Source organism: Papio anubis, chromosome 3, assembly GCF_008728515.1.
Source record: "Papio anubis isolate 15944 chromosome 3, Panubis1.0, whole genome shotgun sequence".
Classification (NCBI taxonomy): Eukaryota; Metazoa; Chordata; class Mammalia; order Primates; family Cercopithecidae; genus Papio; species Papio anubis.
The window spans coordinates 130,870,120-130,889,544 of NC_044978.1; the positions used below are offsets into that span (position 1 = coordinate 130,870,120).

The 19,425-nt window shown below is 42.4% G+C and overlaps 1 protein-coding gene and 1 pseudogene across 2 annotated transcripts in view; one reads left to right on the forward strand and one right to left on the reverse strand.

The window, feature by feature from the left end:
• C3H4orf36 (chromosome 3 C4orf36 homolog) overlaps positions 1-19,425 on the reverse strand; it is a 43,856-nt gene that overhangs the window by 12,278 nt on the left and 12,153 nt on the right. Inside the window, exon 5 of one of the 2 annotated variants that reach the window (XR_647085.4) lies at positions 4,513-4,541. The exons of the other annotated variant lie outside the window; for it this stretch is intronic. The gene's annotated coding sequence lies outside the window, so the exon portion shown is untranslated. Of the gene's footprint in view, positions 1-4,512; positions 4,542-19,425 lie in introns of those variants that run through there. 2 annotated transcript variants of the gene reach the window in all.
• LOC103884471 lies at positions 1,270-12,918 on the forward strand (annotated as a pseudogene).

Below are 19,425 nucleotides of genomic sequence, written 5' to 3' on the forward strand. Positions count from 1 at the left end.
AGGCCCACTGGACTGGGTGGGGCCAATCCATCAAAAGGTCCCAACAGAAACAACAGCAGTGATCCCAGGGCCTACCAGCGGGCTGGCCAGGCTTTTCCAAGTTTGTCCCCAGCTGGAGATGGGAAGGAGATTTCCTTGGGAAGAGTAAGGTTCTCGGTCAATTTGTAAAGATTTCAAATACAGGATCGCAGACTTCTTGCCCTTATTGGCAAGTGGAGATTCAAATGATTAATTAGGAAATTTTAAAAAGCATGACCAACTTTACATCCCAAACCAGTGAGGCAGATCATGAGATCCCACTTAATCCTCACATTTATTCTAGGAAGTAACAAAGGCCCATTGGGGCCATATTATTTGTCCAAGATTATTAAGCAGGTAAATTATAACATTGGGATTTAAATCTCAAATTCTCCACCTGTCCTTGCTTCCCTCCCTGGAGCACACTGAAGTGGAAGCAATGAAAAGCAGTCAATAGCAAGACCATGCGGAACAGACTGGCAACCACTTAGGCATAGCTCATAGCCAAACACCACTATTTGGCTTAAGGATGGAGAAATAAACTAATCCCTAATCTCTAATATTATCTTCTATTCTCACACACTTAAAAGGCATCTACATATGTTTAATATGCATTCACCTTCATTTTGAGATCCAGTTTTGCCGGGCGCGGTGGCTCAGGCCTGTAATCCCAGCACTTTGGGAGGCCGAGACGGGCGGATCACGAGGTCAGGAGATCGAGACCATCCTGGCTGACAGGGTGAAACCCCGTCTCTACTAAAAAATACAGAAAACTAGCCGGGCGAGGCGGCGGGCGCCTGTAGTCCCAGCTACTCGGGAGGCTGAGGCAGGAGAATGGCGTGAACCCGGGAGGCGGAGCTTGCAGTGAGCTGAGATCCGGCCACGGCACTCCAGCCTGGGCGGCAGAGCGAGACTCCGTCTCAAAAAAAAGAAAAGAAAAAAAAAGAGATCCAGTTTTACAAATCACAGGAAGTATTTCATGTACTTGCAGCCTCTGCAAGTAGAATTTGGGGTGAACGATACTCCTCAGGAAAACCAACAGAAAAGGTTAGGAATGTAAAGTCTGAGGGGAAAGTGCCAAAAGAAAAGGTAACCAGACTTGGCTGTGGAACTGTTTCCCACGCTCTGAAAGGTAGCACAGGGGAAAACTTCTAGAAGCTTGAAGGACCGAAAAATCCTACAGGTTCAAAAAGAGTTTACATAAATTCATGAGAGATAAATCTAAAACAGATATAAAGGAAACTGGCAGTAATGGAAAAAGTAGACTACTCAGACATGACACAAGGTAAAAAACCAAATTCAGTATTTTTCTTAAACTCAACAATAAAAACACTATCACTTCCCAGAAAAAAAAAAAAAAAAACAAAAAATACTTGAAGAAAAAGTGATCAACATCTTCTTTGGTTGTAAAGTCCCTTCCAAAACTCATGTTGACATTTAATTGCCATTTTAACAGTGTTGAGAAGTGGGCCCTTTAAGAGGTAATCAGGTCATGAGGGCTCTGGATAGATCAATGCTGTTATCAAGGGGAGAATGGGTTCGTCAGAGTGGGAATGCCATGTGATGCCTTCTGACATGTTATGATGCAGCAAGAAGGCCCTGACCAGATGTGACCCTTTGGGAAGCCCATGATTTTGGGTTTCCCAGCCTCCAGAACCATGAACCAAATAAATCTCTTTTCTTCATAAATGACTTTATCCATGATACTCTGTTATAGCAGCAGAAAACAGCCAGGCGTGGTGGCTCACACCTGTAATCCCAGCACTTTAGGAGGCTGAGGCAGAAGGATCACCTGAGGTCAGGAGTTCAAGACCAGCCTGACCAACATGGTGAAACCCTGTCTCCACTAAAAATACAAAAGTGAGCTGGGCATGGTGGCGGGTACCTGTATTCCCAGCTACTCAGGAGGCTGATTCAGGAGAATCACATGAACCTGGGAGTCGGAAGTTGCAGTGAGCTGAGATCATGCCATTCCACTCCAGCCTGGGCAACAGAGCAAGACTCCATCTCAAAAAAAAGAAAAGAAAAGAAAAAAGAAAAGGAATTAGGACAACATCACCACTAGTTTTTTTAGTTTTTTTGTTTTTTTGAGACAGGGTCTCATTCTGTCACCCAGGCTGGAGTACAGTGCTGCTATTATGGCTCACTGAAGCATTGACCTCTGGAGCTTAGGTGATCTTCCCACCTCAACTCCCAAGTAGCTGGGACCACAGGCGCACACTACCATGCCTGGCTAATTTCTATATTTTTTGTAGAGATGGGATTTCTCCATGTTGCCCAGGCTGGTTTTGAACTTCTAGGCTTAAGCAATCCACCCACCTCGGCCTCCCAAAGTGCTGGGACTGCAGGTGTAAGCCACTGCACCTGGCCATCATTACTAATTTTTTGTTTAAGTTCAGTGAAATAAGACAACATGTTTTGCATAACAAGAATAAACAATTTTAAGGTGAATAGCCCCAGCTTGTAAGAGTTGAGTGAAAGACACATTCTCATATACTGCTGGTGGGAAAGAAAATTCATATAACCTTTCTGGGTAAAGTCTGGCAATATGTACTAAGAGCCTTTGTTTATCAAGAAGATGTTTTAATAAACAAACTTCAATATTGGCAATGATTTATTATTTCTTTTCACTCTGTTGCCAGGCTGGAGTGCAGCGGCACGATCTCGGCTCACTGCCACCTCCGCCTCCCGGGTTCAAGTGATTCTCCTGCCTCAGCCTCCTGAGTAGCTGCGACTACAGGCGCCACCACGCCCAGCTAATTTTTTTGTATTTTTAGTCGAGTTTTTTTGTATTTTTAGTAGAGTTTCACCATGTTGGCCAGATGGTCTCCATCAAGAGTCTCCATCTCTTGACCTCGTGATCTGCCTACCTTGGCCTCCCAAAGTGCTGTGATTACAGGTGTGACCCATCACACCCAGCCAAGATTTATTATTTCTTTGGGGCAGATGTTCCTATTTATAACAGTATCGTTATTTATAAATGCATTCCTATTTATAACAGTGTATTTATAAAAGCAGAAAACTGGGACAACTTAAATGTCCAAAGAGAGACTGATTAAGTAAATTATAGTACAACCATACAATGAGGTGATATGGAGCTTTTTTTAATGTAAGCAGGAGAGGTACAGTGGCTCACTCCTGTAACCCCAGCACTTTGGGAGGCCGAGGTAGGAGGATCACTTGAGCCCAGGGGTTCGAGACCAGTCTGAGCAACATAGTGAGACTCTATCTCTATTTAAAAATTTTTTTAAATTAGCCAGTCCTGGTGGTGTGCACCTGTAGTCCCAGCTACTCAGGAGGCTAAGGGGGGAGAATCACTTGAGCTTGGGAGGTCTAAGCTACACTGAGCCATGATCACACCACTACACTCCAGCCTGGGTGACAGACTGAGATCCTGCCTCAAAAAATAAAAATTAAAAAAATTTTTAAAAAGTAAACCTTTTAACAAGGAGAAATACTTATAAGATTAAACATGATCATTTTTTCTTATTGATAGGCAAACAGAATGTTCCTAGCCATGTTAGAATAATAAGCAACTAAATGGAGAAACTCCAAAGTTTTCATAATGATGGCTGCTGCATGCTAAATTAGCGATGCTTTGATCTTCTTTATATTTTTTGTACTATCTGCTATCTTTGAAATGGCTGGCAATTACCATTTTTATAATTGAGAAAAAAAGGAACTGAAGGAAAAGGAATAAAAATAGAGGGAGTCGTGGTTATTTCCAGTAACTCCTACAGGCTGATAACATCCTGATGACTCTATAAGGAGCTGGACTGTTGAGATAACTCAATTGTCTTTGTTCTTAGATTTTACAAGGAAGCCTAATAAATACCAAAGCTTCCAGTAAGAGATGCCTGCAGATAATGAAATGCAAGGACATGAGGAGAACGGACAGGCCAAGTCAGGACCCAGAGGCCAAGTCAGGACCTAGAGAAGGGTGGTAGATGGGACTGCAAAGTGTTTAGCCTGAAACGGCACCTGCTCCACCTTCAGGATAAAATGACCAGAAGGTAAAACAAAGCATCTTGCCAGCAAAACTAACTGGAAAGACTTGTTTACCCTGCACTGGTAGCATTCTATTTATAGTAATATTTGTGGTCCTTTTCCCAACAACCTTTTCTGACCGCAGCTCATCAGATCAGATGTTACTAAGTTTATAACCATAAATTCTCATCGCTTATTTAAATCCTGGAATTATGAAAAGAAAATGTATTACAATTTGTAATAACTGAGATTAATGGGTTTTGTCAGCCATGAGAGCAAACTACTGATACTGATTTTCTATGATAATGACTGCCATTTGTTGAGTCTTTCCTAAACATACTACCTAAGGGACCTATCACAGGGTCTTCCATGTACCAGGCCCTGTGATAGGTCCCTTAGGTAATTCATTTCCTTCTCTCAACAACCTTATCATTGATTCATGAGTGAAGAGAGGCTGATTGTAATTAAGCAACTTACCACAGACTAAGGTAGTAAACCGCACGGCAAGACGGTAGAGGTTGACTCCCGAGCCTATACTATATATGAAAAGTAAAATAATAAAAGTTCATGGGTTTCACTTGTATAAAATATTATTCTTGCCACTCAAACTAAACCACATCCTGATTACTACTACTCACCTTGCCAACCCTAAACCTTTAATTCATGTGCCTTTCAAGGTCTAAATACAGGTGCATGGAAAACATGTTAACTGGCATTCTGAAAGAATAATATCCATGCTGAAAGGGTAGTATTTTAATTTATAGGTCTGAATAACTTTTATTTTGAAATAATTACATGATTAAAACATTCATGGTCCTAAATACAGAAAATATTTCCCAGCACTCATCCTAGGTTCTAAACTACTTTATAGTGGACTCCCTAAAAGAATACATAAGCAAAACAGATCCTTCACCACATCAGCCAGCAGCCCCCCAGAAAGGAGATGAAACCAGAGCAAATGAGACATTTTTCATTAATAGCAAAGTGGTTATTCATCCTTTCCTTATACTTTCTAAACAGAGGTTCAACCCTAAGGCCATAACTACAAAGGAACAGAAGTATTTTTCTTCATCCTCAATTGCTAGGCCAGGAGGATATGCACCTAGCACTCTAGACAAAACTAATCCGAACAAAGAGTGTTGTTGAGCTCAAGCATTTCTTAGGAAAACTAGAGATCAATCCCAGCCATCTGGTATAAACTTCCAGCCTTCTCATCTGACCATTTCTAGCTACTATGCCTGGGGCATTTTAAGTGCTCAGTAAATATTAGCTATTGTGGCGATCGTTGTTATTAATAACATCTGTTTCATCTAACCCAGAAAAATAACAAGGTCAGAATCAAAAAAAAGAAAAAAAGACTACTCCTTTGCTCCTGCTTCCAATTTTCTGATTTGTTTTCCAAAGCCTTTTTTAGTAAAACTTAGAAATTTATTTCAAATACTAAAAGGGTCATGAGAAAACAAAAATACATATATACGTATGTGATCTCATGATAAATGAAGGCCACCATTAGGAAATAACTCTCCTCTTAGTTTGAAAGAAGTTATGTGAGCTATTTCTCTACTTGTGTAAAGTAATTCCACAAACTGCAGTGCTAGAATTCTGACACTCCCCTGGGTACACCTGAGTTTTGATGCAACAGAGCACCTGGGGAAGGAGGTGGCAGTGCAGGTTAACCAGGCTAGGAAATGTTTGGTCATTTGTTGGGTTCACAGTATGCTTGTCTTACCTGTTCTACATAGTTGGTGAGAGTGGGAGAGTAAATTTAAATTCCAATAGGAAATAGATACACGGTGAGGAATCTCTAAAACAGTAAGAGAGAGGGAATTTTCTTCTGGCACTTGAAAGGAGTTAATTTTATAGAGTTAATCTGATGTAGGAAAAAATGGCACTCGCAACTGAAGTCTACAAAGGCGACATCTATGTTTGAATGCTCTGAAAGTTTCAAAGTGAAAAGCAATCCTTTAGCATGGAGGTGGATGATTAGAAGCAAAGGTGGGCCACGCCCAGTGGCTCACGCCTCTAATCCCAGCACTTTAGGAGGTTGAGGGGGGCGGATGGCTTGAGCTCAGGAGTTCGAGACCAGCCTGGGCAACATGGTGAAACCTCGTCTCTACAGAAAATACAAAAATTAGCTAGACATGGTGGCACACGTCTGTAGTTCCAGCTACTCGGATGGCTGAGGCACAAGAATCGCTTGCACCTTCCAGATGGAGGTTGCAGTGAGCCAAGATCGTGCCATTGCACTCCAGCCTGGGTGACAGAGAGACCCTGTCTCCAAAAAAATAAAATGAAATAAAATAAAATAAAAACCTAAGGAGAGGGACTGACACTAAGAAGAACAGTAGGAGCCTATTAGGAGAAAATCCCAAAATGGAGCCTGAGGCTCCCAGTAGAATGGCTTATACAACTTGTTCCTTCTCTAGGATTAATTCAGGCTAATGTTATGCCCTTTGTTACAAATACAGAAGACCAAGATCACTAGATTCTTTGCTTAAACACTGCTGGTTGGAAAATAAATTAGTGCAACCTCTATGGCTAACAGTAGGGAGATTTCTCAAAGAATTAAAAGTACATCTACCATTTAATCCAGGAATCTCACTACTGGGCAACCACCCAAAGGAAAAGAAGTCATTATATTGAAAAGACAACTGCACACATATGTTTACCACAGTACGATTCACAACTACAAAGATATGGAATCAACCTGTGTCCATCAACTGATGAATGGATAAAGAAAATGTGGTATGATATATGCCATGAAATACTATTCAGCCATAAAAAAAAAAAAAGTCTTTTGCAGCAACTTGGATGGAACTGGAGGCCATTATCGAGGGAAATGAAGTAACTCAGGAACAGAAAACCAAATACCGCATGTTGTCACTTCTACGTGGGAGCTAAGCTATGGATGTGCAGCAGCATACAGAGGGATATAATGAACATTAGAGAATCAGAGCAGGGTGGGGAGTAATGAGGGATTGAAAACTACCTATTAGGCACAATCTACACTATTCAGGTAATGGGTGGACTAAAAACTCAGACTTCACTGTTATAAAATTCATCCATGTAACAAAAAACCACCTGTACCCCTAAAGCTATTGAAATAAAAAAATTAATAAATAAAATTAAAAAATAAAAAAGGCTGGGCATGGTGGCCCATGACTGTAATTTCAGCATTTTGAGAGGCCGAGAGGAGTGGATTACTTGAGGCCAGGAGTTCAAGATCAATTAGGCCAACATGGTGAAACCATGTCTCTACTAAAAATACAAAAATTGCCAGGCGTGGTGGTGCCCGCCTGCATTCCCAGCTACTCAGGAGGCTGAGGCAGGAGAATCACCTGAATCTGGGAGGTAGAGGTTGCAGTGAGCCAAGATTGTGCCCCTGGACTCCAGCCTGAGCAACAAGAGCGAGACGCCATCTCAAAATTTTTTTTAAAAAATCACTATTCTTTTTATAGGTTTTAGGACATTTGCTGAAAATGGCCCTGCAGCCCAGGAGGCCTTCTGTGGCCCAGAACTGCCAGAGATTGGATAGGGGAATTTATCTTATTCCAAATTTTAGTATGGGACCCACTTGCCCCTATACAAGCCATATCTTCAGTGTGAGCTTTTGCAATCATAAAGCTGATGTTTGGATTTCCTACCTGTTTACTTTTTGGTATTATTTCACATTTGGTCCAGATCCTAGACAAAGAACAAGGGTATCATATTTTTGATGCCCCTCAAAACTCTAGCATCTGGTATAATTGACCAGAATTGTTGAGAATTAGGGTGGAATGTGGGGACCAAAATAACAAGGATTCTGGTGGGGCCAGGGTATATGGCTTTGGGCCTTGAATTCGAGAGGCAGGCTGGGCATTTTAACCTTGAAAATCTCCAGAGATTATTTCTGGGTAATAAGACTCAACTTTACAATTGTGCGGTTGGATTTTTAACTATTGTGACCTGAGCAAGCAGTTTAAGCCCAAGAAACTAATCACAGGAGATATGAGATTCTCACTCTGATTGGTCACTGAAGCTATGAAAGCTCTTCAATTACTGGTTGTTTCTTTGGGTTTGTGTGTGTGCGTGTGGGTGGGTGGGTGGGTGTGTTTTGTTTCGAGACAGCATCTTACTCTGTCACACAGGCTGAAGTGCAGTGGTGTGATCATAGCTCCCTATCACCTCAAATTCCTGGGCTCAGGTCATCTTCAGTGCTGTTTTTAAAGAGAAAAGCCCATATTCACTGGTCCTGAAGTAAATTGTACATAGGCCTCACCCACCTTAAGTAAAGTTAAGCTCTTTATCAAATACTTGGGCCAGCAAGGGCCTTACTTAGCACAATGCTGGCTGGAAGCAGCCTCAGCAAACTCTGGCTACATAAGTACTAAGTAAGCAACACCTACCAGTCCCAGTAAGCAAGACATGCAGGCTACAGAACTATAGTGTGTTACGGGGGGAAAAAAAAAAAAAAAAAAAAGCCACACATCCAGGCATCAGCAGGTCCTAGAGGCCTTAATGAGAGCAGAGTGTCAGCAGGGTGTCAGCAGATATTGGCAGGCCATACAGGCCCCAGGTCAAAGGTGGACCAAACAAGTAACTCAATAGCACAAGCTTCTGGAAAACAACGAACTTTGAAGTGACAGGAATCTAGACTGGCGTCTCATCAGTCCCTTAAAAGTTGCATCACCTTGAGGCAAGGTGCAGGGGCTCATGCCTGTAATCCCAACACTTTGGGAGGCCAAGGCAGGTGGATCACTTGAGCCCAGGAGTTTGAGACCAGCCTAGGCAATAAGGCAAAACCCTTATTTTGGCAAAAAATGCCAAAACTAGCTAAGGTGGTTGTGGGCGCCTGCAGTCCTAGCTACTCCTTAGGCTGAGATAGGAGGATTGCTTGAGCCCGGGAGGTCGAGGGTGCAGTGAGCCTTGTTTGGGACATTGCACTCCATTGACAGAGTTAGACCTTGGTCTCAAAAAGGAGAAAAAAATAAGCTGTGTCACCTTGGGTAAGTTACAGATCCTTCACCTAGCCCCCAGTTCCCTCAGAACTAAAACAGAGATTTGAAAATGTACCCAACAGGCCGGGCGCGATGGCTCACGACTGTAATCCCAGCACTTTGGGAGGCCGAGGCGGGCAGATCACGAGGTGAGGAGATCAAGACCATCCTGGTTAACACGGTGAAACCCCGTCTCTACTAAAAATACAAAAAAATTAGCCGGGCACGGTGGCGGGCGCCTGTATTCCCAGCTACTCGGGAGGCTGAGGCAGGAAAATGGCGTGAACCCCGGAGGCGGAGCTTCCAGTGAGCCGAGATTGCACCACTGCACTCCAGAATGGGCGACAGAGTAAGACTCCATCTCATAAAAAAAAAAAAAAAAGAAAGAAAATGTACCCAACTAAACATGCACCTGTAAGCCAGCCATTTCTCTCCTGGATGTATTTACTCCGGATAAATGAGAGCATATGCCCAGATAACACTCATGGCAGCTTTATTTGTAAGCACTGAGAACTGGAAGCAACCCAAATGTTTATCAATAAGTTCCCGGCTAAATAAAGTGTGATATATCCTGACAACAGAATCCCACTCAGCAATAAAAAGGAACACACATGCAGTAACATGGATGAATCTTAAAATAATTATGCTGAATATAAGAAACCATAATATAGTATATACTGAATGATTCTATCTATATAAAATTCTCAAAATGCAAACCAATTTATAGTGCCAGAAAGCAGATCAGTGGTTGCCTAGAGGCTGGTGGTGGGAGAACAGTGAGAAGGGATGGATTACAAGGGGCACAAGGACACTCTTGGGCCAATGGCATGTTCATTAGCTTCACGTGAGGGTGTCCCACAGGTGCAGACACATGTCAAAACTCATCAAAATTGTACACCTTAAGCAGGTGCAGTTTATGTCACAGCCAATTACACCTCAATAAACCTGAAAAAAAAATATATGGGTCAAAGAATCTATAAAAGAGAACAGCAGAATCAAATCCCTTGAGCACTCTTCAAAAGTGGCACCTTTTTGATCATTTGTGGTGACTCACAGCTGTAACCCCAGCACTTTGGGTGAATCGCTTGAGTCAGGAGTTCAAGACCATCCTGGGCAACATGGCAAAACACTGTCTCTACTAAAGATACAAAAAAATTAGCCGGGCATGGTGGTGCATGGCTGTAATCCCAGTTACCCAGAAGGCTGAGGTGGGAGAGTCACCTGAGTACAGGAAGTCGAGGCTACAGTGAGCCATGATCACACCACTGCACTCCAGCCTAGGCACTGGAGTGAGACCCTGTCTCAAAGGTGAAAAAAAAAAGTGGCACCTTTTCAACAATCTTTTTAAAAAAATTATTAGAGACAGGGTCTCACTCTGCTGCCCAAGCTGGAGTGAAGAGGCATGATCATAGCTCACTGCGGCTTCAGACACCTGAGCTCGATCCATCCTTCCACCTCAGCCTCCTGAGTAGCTGGGACTCCTGGCCGTGCCACCACACCTGGCTTCGACGATTTTTAAAGTAATACAATCATTTATCCAACAAATACTGATAGAGTGGCTACTCTGGGTAGGTATTATTGTAGACACTAGAGACAACACAGAGAAACACAGGCAAATAAAAAAGCAAGCAAATAAATAACTGCAGAGAGTGATGTGAGTGCTGTAAAGGAACTCAAACAAGGTGCTGTCACTGCAAATGACTGAGTAAAAGGAAAGGCCAATTTCTCTGGGGGTGGTAGGGAGGTCCCAGGAGGTCTCCCGCAGCAGATGTTATTTCAGCCAAGTCCTCAATAATCAGGAGGCAGGCCTGCAAAAATGTGAGGGCTGAGAATCTTGGGAAAAATAAGCAAGAACAAAGGCCCTAAGGTGGGAACAAGTCTGATATGTCGGAAACAGAAAGTAGGCCATGGTGCTGGAGCCCAGTGGGGCTGGATGATGAGTGGGAGGAATGAGGTCACAGAGCAAGGCAAGTGTCAGAAAGCACAGGGCCTGGTAGGCCGTGGGGAAGGGCATTACTCAGGGAAGTGACAGGATCTTTTTGGCAATAACATGATTGCCATTTTTAAAATATCACTGTGGCTGTTGAGGACGGACTATAGGAAAGTCAAAAATGAAAGCAAGGAGGTCAGTTAAGAGGCATTCTCCATATTCCCAACAAGAGATGATGGAGACTAGGGTGAGGATGATAGAGGTAAAAGAGAAATTGATACATGTGGGATATATTCAGGAGGTACAGCCCATGATACTTGCCAATAGATTGGACCAAAGAGGAGATGAGGGACCTAGAGGAATCACAGATGACTCCCTGGGTTTCTGGCCTAAGCAATGGAATAAAAATTGTGTCATTTACTGGAATGGGAAAGAAGATAACTGTTCTTAGAACTATAATGAAAAGAGGTTATTAAGTACAGTGGCTCATGCCTATAACCTCAGCTCTTCAGGAGGCCGAAGCAGGAGGATCATTTGAGGCCACGAGTTTGAAGCTGCAGTGAGCTATGACGGTGCCACTGCACTCCAGCCTGAGCCATGGATCAAGACTGTGTTTCTAAATAAAATAAAAAGATGAAAAGAGGTTAGGGAAACCTCTGTCCTAGGGAAAGCAAGATCCTGAGACACAGACAATGAGCAAAGGGGAGATTTTCTCCCTCCATTCTTGCTGCTCTGTCAACTGATGGCATAAGTCCTGCCTCATAAGAGCCTGGCCCAGCCCCAGCCCCCGACTTTCTTCTCCTCCTGATGTTAGAACTCTGCTCTGCTCTTTCTCGCCCCTTTCTCCCTTGCAGGGTTGTGGTAAGGACTAAAGAATATAAATAGAATGCCTAGAAGAGTTTCAAGTATATAATAAATTCTTGTTAATTTTTTTTCTTTCTTCTGTTTGTTCTTCGTTATTAGATAAAACATTTTCATGCATAAAATTTGAATACACTTTGTCAATTGAAAATAAAAAGATTCCATAAATTCCAATCATTCACTGTTAAATTTCTATGCTGAGTTCTCTTTCCCATCTTGCAAGATAGTGGGTGAAAAGGTTGAGAAGCCAGATCCTAAGGAGAAGAAACCAGAAGCCAAGAAGGCTCATGCTGGTGGCAAGGTACAAAGGGGTAGCCTCAAGACTAAAAAGCCCAGGAAGGAGAAGTCCCATTGCAGCTGAAATCCTGTCCTGGTCAGAGGAATTGGCAGGTATTCCCGATCCGCTGTGTATTCCAAAGCCCATGTACAAGAGGAAGCACTCAGCTGCTGAATCCAAGGTTGGAAAGAAAAGGAAAAGGTTCTTGCAACTGTTACAAAACCAGTTGGTGGTGACAAGAACAGTGATACCGGGTGGTGAAACATCACAAAATGCCTAGATATTATCCTACTGAAGATGTGCCTCGAAAGCTGTTGAGCCACGGCAAAAAACCCTTCAGTCAGCACGTGAGAAAACTGCGAGCCAGCATCACCCCTGGGACCATTCTGATCACCCTCACTGGACGCCACACAGGCAAGCGGGTGGTTTTCCTGAAGCAGCTGGCTAGCGGCTTGTTACTTGCAACAACCTTTGGTCCTCAACCAAGATCCTCTACAAAGAACACGCCAGAAATCTGTCACTGCCACCTCAACCAAAATTGATATCAGCAGTGTAAAAATCCCAAAACATCTTACTGACGCTTACTTCAAGCAGCAGCTGCGGAAGCCCAGAAACAGGAAGGTGAGATCTTCAACACAGAAAAAGAGAAATACGAGATTACAGAGCAGCGCCAAATTGATCAGAAAGCTGCGGACTCACAAATTTTACCAAAACTCAAAGCTTTTCCTCAGCTCGGGGGCTACCTGTATCTGTGTTTGCCCTGACGAGTGGAATTTGTTCTCACAAGCCAGGCACGGTAGCTCACGCCTATAGTCCCAGCACTTCAGGAGGCAGAGACAGGTAGATCGCTGGAGCTCAGGAGTTCAAGGCCAGCCTGGGCAACATGGCAAAACAGCATCTCTACTAAAAACACAAAAAAGAAAATTAGCCAGGTGTAGTGATGCACGGCTGTGGTCCCAGCTACTGGGAAGGCTGAGGTGGGAGGATCAGTTGACCCAGGAGGCAGAAGTTGCAGTGAACCAAGATCACGCCACTGCACTTCAGCCTGGGCAACAGAGTGAGACCTGTCTCAAAAAACAAAAGAAAATAAAAGAAAAAGAAGAAAAAAAGAAATTTATCCTCACAAACTGGTGTTCCGAATTTCTTAAGAACCTAAGTAAATAACTGATTTTAAAAATTATATGCCAAACTATTTTTCATTAAAAAAATTATAGCACACAGGCCGGGCGTGGTGGTTCATGCCTGTAATCCCAGCACTTTGGGAGGCCGAGGCAGGTGGATCACTTGAGGTTAGGAGTTCGAAACAAGCCTGGCCAACGTGGGTGAAACCCCATCTCTACTAAAAACACAAAAATTAGGGCCAGACATGGTGGCTCACGCCTATAATCCCAGCACTTTTGGAGGGACAGGCAGACAGATCACAAGGTCAGGAGATCAAGACCATCCTGGCCAAGATGATGAAACCCCGTCTCTACTAAAAATACAAAAAAAATTAGCCAGGCATGGCAGCACATGCCTGTAATCCCAGCAGGAGAACTGCTTGAACCAGGGAGGTGGGAGTTACAGTGAGCCGAGATTGCGCCTCTGCACTCCAGCCTGGGCGACAGAGCAAGACTCCATCTCAAAGAAAGAAAAAAAAACTTCAGCATGCAATTCACCTGGGGTTTAGATAACCAGTTCATTTTTTTCTCATGATCTGCCTCTTCTATGCTACTTCTCTTTTATTCTGCATAGTTTCCTGGATGAACTCAAAGACATCCATGGTTTCAGTTTTCATCTCTCCGCTTTCCCTTTCCTGAGCAGCACACCTGTAAAGCCCACTCCACTGGAGATCTCCACTAGAGTGTCTCCTGAGAGCTTCAAACACCAATCGAACGAAAACAAAATGTATCTCCTACAGGCCCAAGACAATTCTTCCTTTCCCGGTCTCTCTGACGACAGCATGTACCCCATGGCCCAAGCCCACAATCTAGAAGTCATCTTAGGCTCCTCCCTTTCATTCACTTGCATCCTTTTTCCTAAGCTATGCTGTGATTTCTACTTCTTCCACGACTCCTGAGTCAGAGCCACATCGTCTACTCCACCTGCACTTCCTTAAGTCATGTGCTTTGTCACACCTGGATTACTAGGAGAGCTTTTCACATGACAGATGGAGATAAAAAAATAAGCAGAAAAACAGCCTTGAGGGAACACACATGATGCAGGGAGAAGAAATCTATTTTGTATCCTCACGGATAAGAAAAACTAAGCAAATATGAATAAAACAGGTTACCTTTTACAAAGGAGAAGGGCAAGTATTCAGAGAAAAAAATAAAAATATAGTAGCAGAAAAGAAAAACTTATGGTGGTTGGAGGACAAAACTAAAAGGATCTCCCACAAATTGCAGCAAAAGGCAAAGGGATAAAAAACAAGAGAGAAAAGATAAAAAAATTAGAAGGCCAGTGTAGTACATGAATAATAGTACTTCTTCTAGAGAGTGTAGGGAAAACAAAAAGATAGAAATATACACGAATTAATTTTTAAGATAATTTCCTAGAAGTGAGGGGCATGAGTTTCTAGATTGCAAGGGTTTGAAGCATGTCAAGTAAAATGGATAACGGTAAGAGTAGCTAACACGAACAGTATTAGGGCTTCCTCTGTGCCAGGCACTGTTCTAACTGCTTTAATATATTTAACTCATTTCCTTGTCAAAACCATCATTATCCACCTTTTACACATGTAGAAATTAAAGCTGAGAAAAACTGAATAACCTGTCCAAGACAATACAGTCAGTAAGTGATAAGACTGGCATTCAACTGCAGCTGGCCCGTGCTGTACACTGAGTGCTCTAAATCACTGTACTACATTGGATGTGAATAGACTTACACCGCGATTCCCATCAGGATACTGGGATCTAGGCGAAGATGCCATAAGCTTCCAGGGAGAAAAAGCAGGTCTCAAGGAAGGATCCAGAGTAAAAATGGCTTCGGAATGCTGACAATAATAAAACTAAAAATAAATGAATGGGCTGGGCACGGTGGCTCACACCTATAATCCCAGCATTTTGGGAGGCCAAGGCAGGCGGATCACCTGTGGCCAGGAGTTCAAGACCAGCATCGCTAAACCCTAGCTCTACTAAAAATATAAAAATTAGCCAGGCATGGCAGCATGTGCCAATAATCCCAGCTACTAGGGATGCTGAGGCAGGAGAATCGCTTGAACCCAGAAGGCAGAGGTTGCAGTGTGCTGATACTGGGCCACTGCACTCCAGCCTGGGTGACAGCGCGAGACTCTGTCTCAGAAAAAAAAAAAGAAATGAACAAAGCCTTCAAAATTTTGTAGGAACATTATTTACAACCTACAATGCTATACCTAGCCAAGCTATCAATGACATCCTCAGAGTAAAATAAAGACTCTAGACAAGAAGAACTCAAAAAATTTTCCTCCCATGTACCCTATCTCAAGTAACTACTGGAGAGGATGCTGCACCAAAATAAAGCAGCAAACCAAGAAAGAGGATGATCACACAAGAAACAGGGGCATCTGCACAGAAGAGAGTGAAGTGAATCCCCAGGAGGATAATGTCAAAATCACAGAAGGAGAGTTTACTCTGAGTATGAAAATAAACAGTCCAGGTTAGAGCAGGACAAGACTTCTTACGGGCCTTCTCAGGAAGGTGAAATAATAAAATACATCAGAACGTTTTGAGAGGACTAACAACTGGCAAGGAGCATGGGGTTAACAAATAAATATTTCGTCATAAATGCATGGAAAACTAAGCAATTACTAAATCTAATTACTAAATTTCTAAAACCTGCAAAAAGCAAGTAACAGGGAAGGAAAATTAATCATAGTTTACTACATAGATCAGTTCTGAAATGTTCATGTACTGCTGTGGTATGAATGTTTATGTCCCCCAAGTATTGTATGTACCATTCCCAGGGTAATGATATTAAGAGCCTTTCGGAAGGTGATTAGGTCACAAAGATGGAGCCCTCATGAATGGGACTAATGCCCTTATAAAAGAAGCTCCTCAGAGCTAGCTGGTCGCTTCCACCATGTAAAGACACAGCTAGGGAATTGCGTACTCAAGAAACTGCTCCCGTCTTCACATACGTTCCTATCCTCGTGGATAGGAACTATCTATGAGGAACAGGCCCTCTCCAGGCAGCTGCTGACTCCTTGATCTCGGACTTTCTAGTTTCCATAACTGCAAAAAATAAATTTCTGTTGTGTATAAACTACCCAGTTTATGGTATTTTATTTTATCAGCCCAAATGGACTAAGACACATAGTCACAATAATGTTAACATTTAATACTGATCTAAGACAAATTATAATGTAATCTAATGATATATTTAGAGGGAATAGGAAATGTTCTACATCTGTGGTAAGGTTAAGAAAAAAATAGGCCATGCGCAGTGGCTCACACCTGTAATCCCAGCATTTTGGTAGGCTGAGGCGGATGAATGACTTGAGGTCAAGAGTTTGAGACCAGCCTGGCCAACATGGTGAAACCCGGTCTTTACCAAAACTACAAAAATTAGCCTGGTGTGGTGGCACGTGCCTGTAATCCCAGCTACTAGGGAGGCTGAGGGAGGAGAATCACTTGAATTCGGGAGGCAAAGGTTGCAGTGAGCCAAGATTATGCCATTGCACTCCAGCCTGGGCAACAAAGTGAGACTCCATCTCAAGAAAAAAAAAAAGAAAAGAAAAGAAAATGTTATCATCTATATTGGGAAGTCAATAGATTGTGCCTAGAAAGAAAAAAAAAAAGAAGTAGTAGTAATACCAATGTGTTATTTCAAGTTTTCGAGTTACGTAGGTAAATAACAAAATAGGTAAAAGAGGTGAAATTAGTTGACTCTACAGTAGAAATGAGTGGTAGTGGCATAGAAAACTATTATTTTATTTATTTTTTTTATTTGTTTTGTTTTGTTTTGAGACGGAGTCTCAGTGGCGCTATCTCGGTTCGCTGCAACCTCTACCTCCCAGGTTCAAGCAATTCTCTTGCCTCAGTCTCTTGAGTAGCTGGGATTGCAGGAGCCTGCCACCACGCCCAGCTAACTTCTGTATTTTTAGTAGAGACAGGGTTTCACCATGTTGGCCAGACTGGTCTCGAACTCCTGACCTCAGGTGATCCACCCACCTCAGCCTCCCAAAGTGTTGGGATTACAGGCATGAGCCACTGTGCCTGGCCTATTTTATTTTAAGACAGGGTCTTTCTCTGTTGCCCAGGCTGGAGTACAGTGGTGCAATCATAGCTCACTGTAACCTCAAATTCCTGAGCACACAAGGGATTTTCCCAAGTGGCTGGGACTACAGTCATGTGTCACCACATCTGGCTAATTTTTTTTTTTTTTTTTTTTTTTTGGCTTTTGTAGAGATGGGGTTTCAGTCTTTTTTTCAGTCTGGTCTTGAACTCTTGGCCTCAATAAATCCTCCCACCTCAGCCTCCAAAAGTGCTGGGATTACAGGCATAAGCCACCATGCCCAGCTTGGGAACTACTGTTTTAAAAAACAAATCTTTATTTAAAATACATTTATAGAAGCCAGGCAAAGTAGCTCACGCCTGTAATCCCAGCACTTTGGGAAGCCAAGGCGGTTGGATCACCTGAAGTCAGCAGTTCAAAACCAGACTGGCCAACATGGCAAAACCCTGTCTCTACTAAAATACAAAAATTAGCCAGGCGTGGTGCATGCACCTGTAGTTCCAGCTACTCAGGAGGCTGAGGCATGAGAATCACTTGAACCCAAGAGGCGGAGGTTGCAGTGAGCCGACATTGCACCACTGCACTCCAGCCTGGGCAACAGAGTGAGACTCAGTCTCAAAAAAATAAATAAATAAAAATAATATAAAATAAAATACATTTATAACTGGCAATGTTTACAAAGAGAAACAAACTGAGTTCCATTGAAATTAAGAGATTTTCTCATGGATATACAACTAATTGGGGCAGGGAAGACTCTAGAACCCAGATCTAATAAAACCTAGAGTTTTCTCTCTATTACTATCTTATCTAAATCTGATTTTTAAGAAACTAAAACTAACAGCAACAATGCCAGATATATTGTGCAGTAGATTTGTGGGCTTTAGATTTTAAAATATTTACAGTTTTCAAATAAAGTATTGGAAGTATTATCCCTGGGACTAGATGGATTGGTGACAGTGACCTTAAAGGAAAGAGTACAGGCCACTCAGTGGGATGTGAACTACAAAAATAAACATACAGCATGAATCTTGTCACAGTCCAAAACATATATTGATACAGCTGGAGATTGCTAATTTTTTTAAAGAAAATTGAATTGGTTTTGATTTCCAAAGAAATGAAAACACACTAAATTTCTGCTAAAGGCTATCTTTGGTTGTGTAATCATAAAATGGTCTGTTTCCACATTTTAACCAGTTAACAATCCAGCTGTAATATTTATGATACTTGCTGAGATGGAGGAAAATTAGTCAAAATGTCAGAAAGAACAAATAGGAGAGGACAGGTGTGGAAAGGAAGTGGGAAGAAAGTAGAGTGGGTAATCTGGTGAAAGCTCCAACTCCCAGACTTTCAGCCAAGAAACTTTGGGAGTGTTTCTGGTTGGCAGATCAGAGTCTTACACAGAGTACACTGGAATTTTATGAGGCAAATTTGGACTAGGAATGTGGATGTTCCACCTTCTCAAGTCACGCAACCAAGGCTATATACAGAGCCTGGGTTCCCGACAACTTTTTCCAGGGCTGAGGATCACTAAATCAAGTGAGTCACTCACATCAAAACTCCTGAAACAAAGTGCTCTTCATTTGTGCCATATGTCACAGATGGAAGAAAGTATCGGGATAATTCAGATAATGGCTTCTAAATATGTTAAAGAAGCAACCACCAGACACAACTCCCTAATCTGAGGTTAAACGATGGGCCTACATGGATTATAACCCCCAGGAATGTTTTGACTGGTCCGCACATTTATAAAATTGGAAATCTACATTTATAAAATCTGTATTTCTGTAATTACAGATGTACTGATATGTTATCTAGAATTTACTTCAAAATAACCCAATAGTGGGGACCGGGGTGTGGAAAGTGAGTGAGTATAAGTGAAATAAAATTGGCCATGAGTTGATAAGTGCTGGAGCAAGGTGATAGAGACGTAGAGATTCATTTCTTATTCTTACTACTCTTGCATGTTTGAAATTTTCCACAATAAGGAGTTGCTTGTGTTCTTTTTTTCACCTTTATTTTCAGATTCTCTCAAAAAATTGGAAGATCTTCCCCTTGGGAAAATCAAACTGGAAGATTATCCCCTCGATGCCACTCTAGCATGACACTGACAGGCTGGAGCTGAGTAGCTGCTGCCCCTTTGGAGAAGGTGCATGCTCTCCCCTTCTCCAGTCTCTGCACTCCCT